Here is a 15942-nt window from a genome sequence, read left to right as displayed (position 1 = left end):
TGCTTCCTTCCTACTAGTTGCTGATGGAATGACAGAGGCTCAAGACGGCAGGGGCAAACAGGAATGCGGCTCCAGGGGGTGGAGCCCGGGAGTCTCGCTAGAGCAGAGCAGGGAGAAAATAAAGGGTCGGGGCTATGCAAGCCCACCCTAGCACCTGGGCCATTGGCCAACAGCAAGGAATGGGCCAGGGGAGACAGGGCCAAGTGGTCCTAGGTCTGGAGGACTGTAGGAATCAGGCTAGGGGTGCAACTAAGTAGGTTTCAAAGCAAATGGCCCCTTCAGTGCCCTGAAGCTGGCTATGATGTGTATCTCTTTACTCACACAGGGCTGGACAGAGGTCAGTCCAGATTATTCTAATAATAATATCCAATATTATTATTCTCGCAGATCTCTTTACACGTGTCTTCAAGAAGGCTTCTTTCTGGGGAGGCTTAACCTGCCCATTGTAGCCACTTAACCCGAAGGAACACCAGGTGACCTTGGTGACAGAAGGAAATAGCTTCAAAGGAGAGTGATATAGTGTGGAGGTATGTGTATGTACCCACATTATCTGTTGCCCTTCCCTAGAAGACTCTACAGCCAAGATCACATGGGTAGCCAGTGCAGGATAACCCAGTCCTCCCTCCTGGTTGGGCTCAGGGTACCTATCTATGATTTAGAAAAGCAACTCCCTCCCAGTTTGTAGATATAGTTCAATTAATAGAGTGCTTACCTAGCACACGCAAAACCCTCGGTTCAATTCCCAATAAGGCACAAAACCAGGAGTGCAAGTGAATGCTGGTAATCCCAATATTCTGGGGCCATAGTGAGGCTAGCCTGGGCTACATGAGACTCTGTCTTTAAAAACAACAAAAAGCTATTCTCTCCCATCTATGGGTTTTAGTTTTTATCTCCCATGCAATGAGGAGCTGAACTAGGAGAAGTGGAGAGTCCTATCTGACTTTTAACCTTCAGGACACTTCAAAGGGGTCAAGTCAGGTATTGTAGTACATGCCTATAATCCCAAACCTGGGAGCTAGAAATAAGAGGACCAGGAATTCAAGGCTAGACTCATTAATATAATAAGTTCAAAACTAACCTGGGCTATATGAGTTCCCATTTCAAAGAAGAAAAAACATTAACCAAGCAACCAACCAACCAAGATGGATCATGGCTTATGATCAGTAAGCGAAGATGCTTGAGTGAGAAATGCATAGGGAAGGGATTAACTGGAAATGAAGACAGTACCAGATGGGCCCATGGAGTGCTGACCACCTGAACTCACCTCCATTTGTGCAGTCCAAAGATCCATCTAGTAAGTTATCCCATAAACACTGTGTGGGCCTCAATTCCTAATAAGCTCTCGTTCATTTGTAGCAATGATTATTATTGTGATTGGCAGCTCTGATCTACAAGCTCTCTACAGACGTCATTGTCAGTACCCACAAATCTTCACACTGCTTCACCATCGGGTCAAGGACTGCTGAGTCATGGAATCCTAATGCTGCCAGACTGAGAAGAGTGAGTAGCTCCTGAATCACTGAGTCAGCATCAAGTGCCAACCCCAGGGTACAGCTCTATCCATGCTCTCCTTGGTGATTTCTGTGTCCTTCTAGATCTTTCCAAAAGCCAGACCCCACTCTAAGGACCAACCTCTAGGTGTACCGAATGGATGCGACCTCAGCTGATTTGTCAGCTTGATGAAGAACTGCTATGACATCATCCTGATAGGTGTTCGAGCTTCTCAGACAACACAGCCTGCATTGCATCCTAAGACACATGTCACATGACTCACCTTTCCAGTGGCCATTCAACTTCCAAGTTCATCCTTCTCTCTCCCAGCTGCCTGGACCTCTTTCATCTTTTCAGACAGTCTCATATGGTCCAGGTTGGCCTTGGAGTTGCTATGTAGTCAAGAATGCCTTTTAACTTAGAGTCTCTTGCCTCCACCTCCTCAGACCTTTTGTTTGTTTGTTTGTTTGTTTTGTTTCGTTTTTAATGTGGTGCTGAGTTTGGACCCCAAGGCTTCGTGCATGATAGGCAAACACTCTATCAGTTGAGCTACATTTTCAGCCCCTCTTTCATCTTTATTTGTAGGTATTACACATACCTAGTGTGTAATAAGCTTTCTCGGATCTGCCATTCTCTAGTAAGCCGCATGGGTGGACAAAACCAGTGTCTGATCTTCTTATGACCTCCACACCCTGCCTAGGACCTGTCTCACTACAAGTGTCAAACGTGCAGAGATTTGAGTAGGGCCATCTATAGATGTCCCCTGGCAGCTTGCCAGAGAGAAGCAGCACAGGATATGCTGAACAAGGGGAAGAAAGCTCAGAAAGATCCTGCCCTCCCCCAGGGTACCCAGCCTCACTCACTCCAAAGGTGAACATGACCTGCATCCCCTTTCCCAGAGGCCCTGCTGGATTATGGGTAGCCTGGCCTTTTCCTGACTCCAGTGAGGTCTAGACTAAGACTCTTCGATTTGGTTCCTGAGCCCTCTGGAGAATCAGGCAAAAAGATGATTCCTCCTTCCAAATAAATAAATAAATAAATAAATAAATAAGTAGAAGCTCAGGCACATGGAAACTTCTGATATACTTAAAGTTTGGTTACAATATCCACAGGTTTTGACATTCCCTAATGAAAACCCTAAAGAAATAGGGCCCCAAATCAGAGGCAGACTCAGGAGGTTTAAGCTTAAAGTAGCTAGTGTAAACAGGGGGAGCGGTTTTTCTGGGTATCGGGGACCCTGGATGGAACCGGGTCACCCTGAACCCAGGCATCTTCTGCCATCCTGGCAGCTCCCCAGCCTCCTTCGCCGGCTGGGACAACCTCTGTTCTTCCCCCACTACTGCTCTGCACACAGGCTTGAGGAGCCCAAGCTGCTTTGCTTCTGTTTCATTAGATAGCCTTTTAAAATGCATCTGCAAGTCTAAGTTTGGTACAGTGTGTCTCTGAGTGAGAATACTGAGCCAGGTCACCTCGGGGATATTGGCTGTTTTTCTTCCCTCCCTAGCCATGTCAGGCCCTAGCTCAGGATAGACAAAGGAAAAGAGTAGAAACCAGAAAGCAGATCTGGGGCTCCCATTGGTGCTGGCCTGCAGAGTCACCCCACTGTACTGAACTGGTGCTCCCCCACCCCCACCCTGCAGTCACCTGCTCAACTTGGTCAAAGACAAACTTGAGGTGTCTGTATTGCCTCCCTACTCCCCAGGCTCATGTTGACCTTGACCCTCAGAAACTTACATGGCCTTTCTGAGTTATATTCTTGGGAAAAGGCCTTCTGCAAGGACATTCTAGGAGTCTGTGGCAAGGTCTGGCCATTAAGCAAGGGAAGGAGGCCTCAGAAAAGGGGAAGAGTATGTAATTTTCTGTTGGTTAAAAAGTCTAGGAGAAAAGAAAACCCTTTTGGGTCTGTCTGCAGACTGTAGTGATTAGAGATTTCCAGACACTGCGGTTCAGTCGGCTCAGAAAGGTCCAGACAATGTCAGGGACAACTATGGTGATGGGACTGTCATCTGGGCTCCAAACCAAGTGTCCAGGTGCAGTGCTACCAACAACACTGTGTGGTGACATTTGACCCCAGTCCCACCAGAGGATGGAGGGATGACAGGTGAATGCCCAAACAGCTGAGCCTTCCCTTCCAAGGCAGCCGGGCTCACTGCATAGGCAGGGACATTCCTTTTCAGGGCAATGACCTCTCTGTACACAGGAGCAGCCTGGTGCCTGCAGAGGGCCACCTGCATCCCAGACCACCAGTGGTGGTGTTCTATCATCTGGCTCTGTTTTCATCCCCTCCTCTTCTTACCACCTGCGTGCTCAGACTCCAAGTTAGGGCCAGATGCTTAACCAGGACCAGTTGGCCAGTCCAGTGCTTGACTTACCAACCCCAGAGTCAGGTAAGAAAGAGCCCAGCCCAATTCCTTGAATATATGTGAGCATTCAGCAAAATCTGCAGGGCTAAAGATTTGGGGAACATTCAGGAAGATGATTAGAAGCTGGAAAGTTTTTGAGGGAAGGCATTTAGAAGTCTACAGGACTGCAGTTGCTTTGCAAGCATGAGAACCCACACTCCTTTCCCCAGCACCAGCACAAAAACTTGGTATGGTGGAATGAAATCCCAGTGCTGGGGAGATGGGGACAGCAGGTGGGGATCACTGGCCAGACACTCTAGCTTAATTGATGAGCTTCAGACTAAAGCAAGACCCTGTTTCACCAAGCAGTGGTGACACACGCCTTTAATCCCAGCACTCAGGAGGCAGAGGCAGGCGGATCTCTGTGAGTTCGAGACCAGCCTGGTCTACAGAGCGAGTTTACCTTTCCATGGGAGCTTAGACATCGATTTGAGCACAAAACAAGTCAGTAGCAAGGGTGCCAGGGCACCTTTTAAGGAACCTGAATCCCAATGAATCACTCAACCACCCAGAGTCTCCTAGTCTCCCAGTTTAAAGAGTACCAACACTTTCCAATTCTCTCTAGGTCAAACACCTCCTGCCCCTTCTCAGGATTGCCTTCATTTTCTGACATTATTTTCATTAAAGCATTAATTTATGTGTACAGGCATTTTGTCTGCGTGTTAACGTCTATGTACTACATGCATGTCTGGTGCCTGTGGAGAAGAAGGCATTGGAGACCCTGGAACTGGAGTTAAACTGTTGTGAGCCACCACGTGGGTGTTGGGAGTTGAAACCTGGTCATCTGCAAGTGCAGTCAATGTTCTTAACTACTAAGCCATCTGTCCAGCCTCATTTTTAAAATATTTTATTTTTAATTATGTATATGTGGTGGCTGTGTGTGTGTGACTGCAGGTGCCTGCAGAGGCCCGAGTCATTGGGTCCTCTGGAACTAGAGCTAGCAACCCTCTGGGGATTTGTGGGTTGCTTGGAATTGAACTTGGGTATTCTGGAAGAGCAGTATTTGCTTTATCACTGAGTCGTTTCTTTAAACTCTTTGTTTCGTTTTCCTAAGAATTAGTATGGGGCTGGAGGGATGGATCATTGGGTAGGGGTGAGTAGCGCCCTTACAGAGAGCCTAGTTGCCATACCCAGCAACCATGCTGGGTGATTCACAACCGCCTCCACCTCTGGTTCAGAGGTAGCTAACACTTGTGGCCTCGTCAGGCACCTGTATTCACATGTACATACCCACATGCAGACACATACACATAATTAAATAAAAGAAATCTTTGCTGAGTGTGGTAGCATATGCCTTTAATCCCAGCACTCAGGAAGCAGAGGCATGTGCCTGTCTGTGAGTTCGAGGCCAGCCAAAGCTACATAGTGAAACCTTGTTTCAGAAAACAAACCAAACAAAAACAAAAAACTCAGCTAGATTTGAAAAGTCCTTCTGCCTTTATGCAACACAGAGTAAGTCTCCCGCTGTGTATTTTGTATTGCAAAAACACAAGGTAGATTTAAGTTTCTAAAACAGCAGGGAGCTGGCACCCCACTCTGGCAAAGAAGAGCGAGTACTGAGAAGACCAAAGATAACAGGGCCAGGGAAGACATGGAGAAAAAAGGCTTGTGCACTGCTGGTGGGGATGTAAATTAGTACAGCCATATGGGAAACAATATGGAGTTCCCTAAAAATAAATAAATATATAAGTATATAAAAATAGGCAGTGATTTATGGCGCTACAGGCATGCAGCTATGCTAAGCCTGCCCACATTCTTGTAGCTGGAAAAGCGTAACTTTTCTTTCTTTCGGATACTGGCCATAGCCTGGGCATGCTTTCGCAGACACCCTGGGCTTCCTCTTTTCCTCAGATGCCACCTTCATCTCCTGCCGTGTGGATGCTTAGGAAACAGCATGCATATTCTTTCTCCTTGCATCCTCCTCCTCTGAGAAGCTTTGGAGATTTTCATATTTGCCTACCTTGGGTTTTTCTTTTAAACTCTAACAAAATTGTCCTCAAGCCTCAAAAGACAAACAAACTAATTAGTTAAATTATAAATAAGCCAAGTATGCTGCACAACCTATCATCCGTCTACTTTGAGAGTAAGAAGCAAGGAAGATCACGGATTTCAGGCCAGCCAGGGGTACATAGCAAAACCCTGCTTCAAGGGCAGGAGAGATGGCTCAGAAGTTAAGAGCACTGTCTGCTCTTCCAGGGGTCCTGAATTCAATTCCCAGCAACCACATGGTGGCACAATTCAATCCGGTGTCCTCTTCTGGCATATAGGCATACAGGCAAAACACTGTATATGTAATAAATAAATAAATCTTTTTAAAATTCTCAAAAAAAAGTTGAAAAAAAAAACCTGCTTCAAAAACCTAAGGTGGAGTGGGGGGATGGAGGTGGAAACTCCAGCAGATCAAAGCTGTCAACAGATTTGGGAAGCTGGGAACGGGCGGGGGGGGGGGGGTGGCACTGTGGCATCGGAAGGCCATGTGCGGACACAAGGGGATACTAGTGAGGGTGGAGCCAAGACAAGCTGTGGAATCTTGGCAAGGCCTGAAATTTCAGGCACAGGGTGCTGCAGAGACTGGCAGGGGGTGTGCAAAGGAAAACTGGGCGACTGACCGAAGCTGGTATAAGGAACACTCAGGGCACAGCGTAATCGTAGTATTCGGGAGGTGGAGGCAGGAGGGTCAGGAGGAGTTCACATTCTTAGCTACGTAAAGAGCTGAAGGCCATTTTAGATCCCTGAGACGATGGCTCAAACAAAAGAAAGAAGTTGGATACCCTAAGTTCCCATTCCCATTCAGTTCAGCCCAGTGACCCACCTTTCTCCAACCCACCAGGAAGTCTATTTGGGGGATAAATTGAGGGTCTCAAAGCCACATGAACAGGAAGAACAGAAAAGAAAAGCACCATCATGGAAGCCAGAGGATTAAGTGATAAGTCTGTCTGCTGCATGCTCATACCTCCAACCCCACCTCTGCCACCGCTAGGCCTTGTACCTCCAACCCCACCTCTGCCACCACCAGGCCTTGTACCTCCCACCCTACTTCTAACACCAAGCCACAATAGAGCTATAAGAAGCCAGAACTGCACTCAGTACTCATCCATACCTCCCCCTCCCCCCGACCCCGGACAAAAGCTTGAGGGCTTATGGATTCTTAATTCTTTTTATTGGTAGGCTTTATACTAAGTATCTAAAGTCTGGTGGTTTATTTATTTACGCTCGCATGCATGCACGTATGTATCCGTGTGTGCTCACGTGTGTTGGGGGATGCCTATGCATTCGTGTGGAGGCCAGAAGAGGATGCCAGGGTCCCCTGTCACTCTCCACCTGTTCCTTTGAGACAGAGTCTCTCCCTCAACCCGGGGCTTGCATTTTCTTGGCTAGGCTAGAAGCCAGCGAGCCTCAGTGGCCAGTCTCAGATGTCATTTCTCAGACATTGTGCACTTGCTTTTGGAGACAGGGTGGTCTCTCTCTGGCCCGGGCTTGTTGAGCAGGCTAGGCTCACTGGGTAGCAGGCTAGGCTCACTGGGTAGCAGGCACTAAGAATGTTCCTGTCTCAGCCTGCCCAGTGCTGGGATTACAACTGTACACACACCACACATCCTTGACTTCTTTTTCCACATGTTCTGGAGATTGAATGCAGGCTCTCACGCTCTCACCACGAGCACTTGACTAACTGAGCTAACTCCCCAGACCTCTAGTTCTTGCATTGTTTTCCATTATGCGCATGCTTTGGGTGCAGCATGTGTATGCAGGTGAAGGAGCGAAGATGGCTGTAGGAGTAAAAGGCGTGAACCCTCCTGGAACTGGAGTGACAAGCAATTGTGAGCCACCAGCCGTGGATGCTGGGAACCAAACTGGTCCTCTGTAAGAGTAGAAAACGTCCTTAACCACAGGGCCATCTCTCCAGCCCTCATAGTGTAATGTGTACCATGCACAATGGTCAAACCAGGGCAGTTCACATGCATTCCCTGCTAATATGTATTATTTATTCGAGAGTTGTAGACAGTCAAAATCCTTTTGTTCAGCCATGTTGAAGCACACAACAAATTATGCTAACTCTAGTCACCCTACTGTGCTATAGGACATCGGAATCTTTTCTCCTCTCCTGTTTCCTATGCAATAGCCCTCAGGGACATAAAATTGCTCCCAGAAAAGACTCACTGCAGTTGACACTGGGGATTCTCTCAAAGAAATGGCCAGGACCTCTGGCTCTGAGAGTGAAATGCATCAACGGCAGATGATTTTAGTACATTACTTTATTCTTGGTGCTACAAAAGATAGCCAAGAGCTGGAGGACCATCTCCAACATAAAAGACAGATACTAGGACAGCACAGAGAGAAACCCGGACAGAAAATGCCAGAGGACTGACCACTGATAGCTACAGAAGTACAAAAAGCCAAAAGATGTGTCACCCAAGAACCCGAACGAAAGATGATAAAGGGACCATTCAAAGCAGGATGTGGGGAAGGGTGCTGTCTCTGAAAATGTATTAAAAAAAAAACAAAACTACTAAATTAGGGCTAAGGATATGGCTCAATTAAGGGCTTGCCCTGCAAATACAGGGACTTATGTTCAGTACCCAGAACTTATATTTTAAAACAAAAAGAAAAAAAACTGGGCACAGTGGTATGTGTTTATAATTCTGCTGCTGGGAAGACAGAGACAGATGGGCAGGTCCCTGGGGCTCACTGGGCAGCTAGCTTAGCCTACTTAGTCATGTTCCAAGCCAATGACAGACCTCGTCTCAAAAAAAACAAAGTGTGAATGCTAATATATATTATATCGGTAACCAGCCGTGTGCTGTTTGAACTCACTGGGGAAGGTAAGCTGCTGCCCTGTACTGCTTGAGCTCCCTGAGCAGCTGCCTCTGGAAGCAGGGTTGCCCCATCCCCATTTCAGACCCAAGAATGTTTGTCTTAAGGTATCCTCCAAGGCCCCTTATCTGGGCATGGACTGGTCCCCTAACTCTGACAGGTATGGAAGAGAAGAGCAAAACTGCCCATGAGGGAAATCTCTGTGCCCTGGAAATCAGAATGGAAACCATTCCCACAGAGGTTGCTACTGTTTACCTCATGGTGTAAAAGTGCCCAAAGAAGAGGGTAAGAGAAGCAGGAAGTTCACCCATGGAGAGAAAACTGCACCAGGAACTCCAGCTGGCTGCCTCAACTTCCCCAGTTGGTTTCTGCTAGGTGTTAGGTACTCCTGACTTGATACTGTCATCTTTCTGTGCTGCTGTTTGTTCTTGTACTTGGACGCATCACCCAAGGGGACACCGATCTGCCTAGAACTCCCTCTGTTAGAAACTCCAGGTGACTGGCTTAAAGAGATTTCCCTAGTCAGTTTCTGCTGAATGTTTTTAGTACCCAATCTGATGATGCTTTTCTGACTATCTCCCTATCTATCTACCCATATACTCATTCATTGGCTACTCGCTATTTATTCCTTTACTTTGGCTTGCTGTATATTTCATAAACTCACTTGCATAAAACCAAAATTAAGGCTATGGTAGAATCTTCTCCAGGTTTTGCATAGCGTGGTGCTTGAATAATAATACCCAGCATTGTCCTCTAGCCTACACAGAGAGAGAGAGAGAGAGAGAGAGAGAGAGAGAGAGAGAGAGAGAGAGAAAGAGAGAGGGAGAGAGAGAGAGAGGGAAGGGGAGGGGGAGGGAGGGAGAGGGAGGGAGAGAGAGGAGTTTCTCTTATTGTAGGAAAAACAAAAAAATAAAATATTAATTTTATGAAGTAAATCTTTGATTATACAAAGTGTGAACGTGTGTGTGTATGTGATACACATGCACAAGCACCCGTGCAAGTTTCTATCTTGACCTCTTCTGGCCTTTTTGCCATTCTCTCACCACCGTCTCCATCACCATCATCATCTCTGCACACTGTCCTCCTTCCTCGCGCTCACCCCTTCCCTTGTCCCTGTCTACCCTATTGTCTCTTCCTAAACTGGACATCACACAAGGCAGGGCTTTTCATTCCTTTATTTGTTAAATCATTTTCTGTTCTCTGCTCTCCATTTTAAGAGCAAAACAAGTGGAACACTTTGTTTCTGCATCACAAAATCAAATTAAGATGCTTTTGTGCTTTTCCTTCTGTGGCCTCTGAGGTGTCCCCCTGGATTTCTGCCTGGGAAGCCCTGTGTCCCTCCCCCTCCAGTGGGAATACTTTAAAATATGTAGGTTGGTTCAAATGGGAACAATAAGCTTAACTAGTTAGATATCAAACTTGGCATTTAAAGACCAACCCTAGCTGGTCTTTTCTACTTATTAGGAAAGAAAAAAAAGTTTAGATTTTTGGGCTCCAATAGGAGGCCTCATTGCGCATTCCTTTTCTATCCAGCTAGATTTTTATAAAAACCTTCTAAGCATGTCTATGACTCTATGCCAAGCTTCTAACAGGATGAGATACTGTCAAGACACGTGCAGAGGCAGGTGGTAGCCACACCTGTCAAACCCACAGAAAAACCTGCCCAGCTGTTGGTTTCAAGAAGACAGTATCTATAGGATGGGGAGACACTTGGAGAAGTCATGATCTCTCTCTCTCTCTCTCTCTCTCTCTCTCTCTCTCTCTCTCTCTCTCTCTCTCTCTCCTTCCATCCCTCTGTTTTCTTGACACCAGAAATCCAGCTCTGGCTGATCTGGAAATCACTACCTAAACCAGGCTGGCATCGAGCTTATAGTGATTCTCCTGCCACTACCTCCTGGGTGCTGGGATTTAGGAATGTTCTGCCATATTGGATTCAAATAATGACCTTTTGGTGTGACATGCAGATGCCATGAGCGCCACTCATAGGAGGCAGAGCTCCTCTGTCCTACAGCACTGAAGAGGAGGAGGCAGCTGGGACCCTGGCAGATGCAAACATCTGGAGGCAGGGAAGGGTGTGCACAAGGGCACTGAGGTGTGTAAGAACACTCCTTTGTGATTCTCAGGGATGTGGTATGAGTGGGGGGTCTATCCAACCCTGCCATAGAGCTTCCCAAGCCTCTGTGACACCTGTCACATGCAGGGTCCGGTCCAGCATCATCAGCGTTGTTCTGCGAGCAATGACACTGTCCTCCGCTCCCCCAAATAAGGAGTTTTGGGACGTGATAGCTATACTGGCAGCCACCAGCCCCAGACTCGGATCTGATGGCCGCTCTGCATTCCTCCTAGGAGACAGAATGCTAAATGTTCCTGGAGGCTGAGAGCCAGGGAGTCGTGTCTCTTGCTGTGCGCTGGCCGTGCCAGTCTTCAGGGCTTCTCTCCAGGCGGCTCTCCCCTGTGGTGGAGAGCATCACGGTACTTGGGGTTGCTCAGTGTAGGCTTCGCCATGGAGACTGGGTGCTGTCCCCTGGGCCCTGCAGCTTTCCAGCTAGAACACTGCTGATGGAGAGAGTGGTCATTTTCACTGTCCACTGAGGGCCAAAATAGTCTGGCAACTGCCACAAAGTCCCTGGGGGCCAGCAGAATAAAGGGTGGCTTGGCAGAATCCTGCCAAGACTTCTTCTGCAGAACCCACCATCCTGTCTCTCTCACAGCCCTCCTTCAGTAACTAGCTTGATCAACTCCCTCTGACCCCATTATACCAGCTCCTCATTGAATAGCAGCTTACTACTTGGAAAGCAGTGGTACCCAGTACAACTCCACGTCCGTTGCATAACTCATCCCACGGAGTGCAGGGAAGGTGTCATCCCCAGTTCGATGGGAAAAGAAGGGCTCTGGTACTAAAATCCAACTCTTTAGACTGGACCAGAAAGCTCTGCCTTTGAGCTCTGAGCTCCATCAGGACACTGGTCCTTTCTCCCTTAAAAGGAAACATGTGCCAGGTGGTGGTGGCACACTCCTTTAATGCCAGCACTTGGTAGGCAGAGGCAGGAGGATAACTGTGAGTTTGAGGCCAGCCTGGTCTACAAATTTAGTTCCAAGGCAGCTGTGGCTGCCCTGTTTCAAAAAAAACAAAACAAAACAAAAAGGAAACATATCTGTTCATCTATGTATCTGTCTATCTGTCTAGCATGTGTGTGCATATTCACAGACTACAGTATGCACATGGAGGTCAAAGGACAACTTGAAGGAGTCCCCTCCTTCTACCATGTGGGTCCCAGGGATCGAGCTCACAACCTCAGCACTTTGAACAAACAAACCCCTTACCTCCATGAGCCGACTCACCAGCCCAGGCCTTTTTGCTTTTTAGCACTGGCTCACCTCCTTCCCTAGCTTTAGCATGGCTGGGAAAGGAAGTCAAAATGAGAGGGGAGTACAGACGGACTGCCTGCTGCAGTTCCCAGCAGCAGGTTAAGTGGTTTTGGCGGTGGGCAACCTGTCAATATAGGGTCTAGCATATGGGTGTGGAGCCTGGGCAGGGTGTCAGGCAGGACCTTCAGCTCCATCCCTTGGAGAGGACAGAAAAGGAGATACAAGAGAATCTTGGTTCCAGGTATCAGGCCCTAGGAGAAACCAATTGTGACAACTGGGGATCTTTCAGGAGGAAGGGACACATACCCAGGACACGTGGTACAGGGAATCCAGGCTAGTGTTACTTACAGTTTCTAAAACCTCTTGAACAAGAGCAACCCCAGGTTTACCTCTCCCAGCATTTGCCAGGCCACAGCACCACCTACAGGGAAACCCTTGAATAAACTCAGGACTTACTAGGGCCAGTCTCAAGGGTCTTGTGATGGCTGTGGACAGCAAACATAGAGGAAAAAGCCCACCATCCAGGCCCAGCCCTTTCCAGCAACCCTGTCTGTGACCCATTTGACAGACAGAGAAACCCAACCCCTGAAAGCTAGAGCCAGCCAGCCAGACAGACAGACAGACAGACAGACAGCGCCTTTGCTAACATTCTTGTGCTCTGCTGTCTCTCCCCACACAGAAAACAAGAAAGGGGGACATGTGGCAGGTGGAAGATGGAACAAAGATCTGAAGGAGGGAGGGTTCCGAGAGCCAGAATTTCTGTGGCTGCCTAACAGAACAAGCCCCACCCACTCCAGCCGGGAAGGAAGAAAGGTCCCCAGACAGAACAAGCCCCACCCACTCCAGCCGGGAAGGAAGAAAGGTCCCCAGACAGAACAGCCCCACCCTCTCCAGCCGGGAAGGAAGAAAGGTCCCCAGACAGAACAAGCCCCACCCACTCCAGCCGGGAAGGAAGAATGGTCCCCAGACAGAACAGCCGATTACAATACAACACATGGAAAATTGAGCTACTTAAGATTGTCAAGGTAGAGTGCGTGGATTTTTTTCCTAAACGTTTCAAAAGCTGGCAAGATAATTGAGGACATTATATTTTTTCCCTTCCAGAGCTTGTCTCCATAACAAGCCCTTGTCAGCCAGAACTCAGAGGCCAAGGCTGTCTTCCCTAATGAGAAGGAGATACATAAGCTGTCTAAATTCTCCAATTTTCCTGAAATATAAAACCTATAATCTCATGAGCTCTCTTGGTACTTGGCCATCCAGATTCCCGAGTTCATATTTAAGTTCTGTCAGTAAAAAAAAAAAAAAAAGAAAAAGAAAGAAAGAAAAGAAAAAAGCCGGCAGCCCAATCGGTCAACATTGGTGGTTAGTGTTCAATTAGTTACATGTGAAGTGTCCACGGGAGGCGGTTCATAGTGAGCATATTTCTGCAACACCTTGAACACCTTCTACAACCATCAACCGTTCTAGTTTGCTTTTGTGTTGCCATGACAAACACCACGACCAACAGCAACTTAAGGGAAGAAAGGATTTATTTTAGCATAATTCTTCCAGGCCCCAGTCCATCATTGAGGACTAGGACAGAAACTTGAGCAGGAACTAGAAGCAGAATCCAGGGAGGAATGCTATTTGCTGGCTCGATTGCTGACTCATGCTGGCTCGATTGCTGACTCATGCTGAGCTAGCTTTCTTTCTGTTTAAATGTTTAAAGATTTAGTTTTACTTTATTAGGTATGTGTGCTTGTGTGAGTGTATGCCATGTGTGTGCTGATACTTGAAGAGACCAGAAGAGGGCATCAGATCCCCTGTAGGTGTTTGGGTTACAGGCAGTTATAAGATGCATGACATGGGTACTGGGAACCAAACTTGGGTCTTCTGGGAAAACCATTTCTCCAGCCCTCAGCTGGCTTTCCTACACAGCCTAGGGATGGTGCTGCCCACGGGGGGCTGGGCTCTCCCACATCAAACATCAGTGAAGACAATCTCTCACAGGCATGGCCATGGGTCGATCTTATCAAGACAATTCTTCAGTTGAGGTTCCCTGTTTCCAGGTGACTCTTGGTTGTGACAAGTTAACAATAAAAACTAACCAGGACAACATCCCAGCAGAAGTTTATTCTGGGGACAGGATCTTGTTGCTACAGTCTCTAAGCACATAGCAATGTTATCCTGATGCAAGTCTAATTGGCAGGCAAACCTGCCGGTCAGCTGGCACTCCCTCTCCCCTCTACACACAGAGCCTTCAGAAGTGGTTTGACTAGCCCCAGCAACTTTGCTTTTTGATGATCTATACTGCAGCTTTGTCTCATTAACTCACAACCTCCCATATTTATGCTCCCTAATTAGCTAACAGCATTTAGTAATTGCCTACTGCATACACATTTCTAGGATGCTTGCTTAGTGGTGTAAAGAAAATATATGCTTCTTTGGATGCTGGTCTCCTTGGGGTTTTCAGTCAGATGCTTAGCTAGCACACATTGAACAGTCGCTGTATACAAAACACATGTCTGGAAACACATACATCTGAGAATGGCTGCCCACTGGAGAATTTCTACAGTTGGTTAAAAATAAGAAAGAAAACAAGTTACATTTTTCTGGGATCTTCTCTACCTCACTCAGCCAGGGGAATGTAGAGCACTTTGATTTTGAAGCACAGGGAGTTTTAGCACAAAATGTGACAGACAGTCTGATATGTTGATTATTTTAAGGGAAGACTTGTGGAGACCAGGTATAGTGACATAAGCCTGGGACCCCAGTACTTGGGACGCTAAGACAGGATGGTTGAAAATTTAAAACCAGCCCAGGATAAATGGAAAGTCCTTGTCTCAAAAATAAGGAAGGAAAGAAAGAAAGAGAAGGAGGGCGAGAAGAGAAAGGGAGGGACCAGGGGAGGAAAGAAAAGAGGGACTAGCAACCGGAAAGGGTAACAAACATGACTGCAGGGAGGTTTCAGCCCAGGAGAGCTGAGACACCACCCTGCCTGAGCTCGGCTCCCTTAATATAACCAAGCACTTGACAGTGTGACTGCAGAACCCCTGCTGGTAAACACTGGGAAGCCAGGAAAGCGGGAGGAAGTGGGAAGGAGCAAATGTTCCCCAGCTTGAGGAAGATGGAGAGAAGATTCTGGAAATTATAGACCAGGTGTCTTCTTTTGGTGCTGGAGGTGGAACCCAGATGCCGTGGGTAAAAGGGTACTGTATCCTGAGCCACAGCTCCTTGTTACATCCGTCACTGCTCTGTAATCAGATGGACTTGGAGCCTTTATAAAACAGCAGGTATGGCTAATGAGCAGTGGAACTCACCAGTTAGTTAAAATAACTTCATCTCCACCGCTGATGGTTTGGTGATGGAGGCACCCTTCACCATATTTCACACTCACTTGTAGCAATGCATCGAACAGAACCTTTTAAACGAATACTTACTTATTCCTTTTGTGTGTGTATAAATGTCTGTTTGTATGTATGCATGTATGTGCGCGCCTGGTGCCCTTGGAGGTCAGAAGGCACCGGGTCCCTTGAAACTGGAATTATAGATGGATGTGAACTGCCTTGTGGGTTCTGGTAACTGAACCCTCCTCTGCAAGACACAAAATGCTCTCCACTGCTGAGCCAGCCTCCAGTCCCACTGAAAGCACTTTAAAAGTGTTTTTGAATATTTTATATGCATCGGTGCTTTGCCTGCATGTCTGTCTATGTGAGAGTCCCCTGGAACTGGACTTAAATATAGCTACGAGCTGCCATGTGGGTGCTGGGAATTGAACCACAGTCCTCTGGAAGAGCAACTAGTGCTCTTAACCAGTGAGCCATCTCTCCAACCCCTTTAAGTACTCTAAAATTTTTAAAAATTACTAGCTTGTTTGTGTATGGGAGTG

Source organism: Mesocricetus auratus, unplaced genomic scaffold (genome assembly GCF_017639785.1).
Source record: "Mesocricetus auratus isolate SY011 unplaced genomic scaffold, BCM_Maur_2.0 Super-Scaffold_100007, whole genome shotgun sequence".
Classification (NCBI taxonomy): Eukaryota; Metazoa; Chordata; class Mammalia; order Rodentia; family Cricetidae; genus Mesocricetus; species Mesocricetus auratus.
Note: the sequence above shows the minus strand (reverse complement) of the source record.